The 1,267-nt window shown below is 44.6% G+C and overlaps 1 pseudogene; it reads right to left on the reverse strand.

The window, feature by feature from the left end:
* Positions 1–336: 336 nt before the first annotated feature.
* On the reverse strand, positions 337–802 carry LOC116377348 (UBA-like domain-containing protein 2 pseudogene; annotated as a pseudogene).
* Between the last annotated feature and the right edge of the window lie 465 nt (positions 803–1,267).

The following is a 1,267-nucleotide window of genomic DNA, read 5'->3' on the forward strand; positions in this document are numbered from 1 at the left end:
AAACTCTATGATCACCTCTGACCATCTGAGGCCGTCTCACCCTCAACCCCTCCGTTTGTTTATCTGCTGGTTTCTGAACGAGAGAAGAAGAGTTTGAGAACCATTGATCGCTCTGCTGGGTCTGTTTGAGCTGATGATGAAGACCAGAGACTGAGTCATGTTGCTCATCATCATCATCATCATCATCCGTTCTTCCTCAGCTTGTATATCTAGTGATGAAGACGGTGATGAAGAGTCTCCTGCTGAGTCTTCACTTGAAAACACAGAGAGGAAAACAGTCTTTTTTCCACTTCCTCTCATTCCACCCATGACCCCCCTTCCCCCCTAACACCCCCCCCGCTCCTCACTGCGCCACCTCATCTCTGGCCGTGGAGCGCCGACACGACGGGGGCCTGCGGGGCCCCGCTGGGCTGGGAGCCCCCGGGGGGCCACATGGGCGTCTGCTGCAGGTGGTGGTGGTGGTGGTGGAGGAAGTGGTGGTGGTGCATGTGGTGGCCCGTGGGCGAGGATGGGGGCAGCCAGGCCGGCTGGTGGCCCGGGGGGGAGGAGGCCCAGAAGGAGGGGGGGGCCGGGGGGGAGCAGGCCATAGACGCCGCCTGAGAGGAGGCGGAGCCTCCGGAGTCTGATGCCCGCAGCTTAGAGAACATGGTGATGGTGTCCGGGAAGTTAGGGGGCGTGGCCGGAGTGTTTCTGGGGGTGCACATCTGAGGGACGGACACAAGAAGAAGAATAAACAGGAAGTAGTTTCTAAAATAAATAAATCTCACGATGACGTCGACGTCTTTCATGTTTAGAATCATTTCAGCTTCTGAGAGTTCATCCTTCAGTTTTATTTTATTTATTATTATCTACTGGAGATTATCTCTTCACTGATTGATCAACGTTTGGTTTTTAAGTTTTACTTATATTTGATCAGATTATTTCCTCTTTTGTGACCGTTTTATTTATAATAAAGATAAAGATTTATAAAACAAACGGCTCAGAACTCTATCATTAAAGTGTTGATCAGAATAAAACAACCTAAAGCCTTTAAAATATGCATGTTGTTAAAGCAGAAAATAACACCATAATTTCATATCTACATTGTTGAGTTTGTGTTTTTACAGAATATTTAAACACTGACTTCTGATAAATAATCAGTGATGTGAGTAATATATATCAATATATATTCATATATATTGATATATATATCAATATATATGAATATATATATTCATATATATTCATATATATGAATATATATATGAATATATATATTCATATATAT

Source organism: Anarrhichthys ocellatus, unplaced genomic scaffold (genome assembly GCF_004355925.1).
Source record: "Anarrhichthys ocellatus isolate YVR2014 unplaced genomic scaffold, GSC_Weel_1.0 scaffold1146, whole genome shotgun sequence".
In the NCBI taxonomy this organism is placed as follows: Eukaryota; Metazoa; Chordata; class Actinopteri; order Perciformes; family Anarhichadidae; genus Anarrhichthys; species Anarrhichthys ocellatus.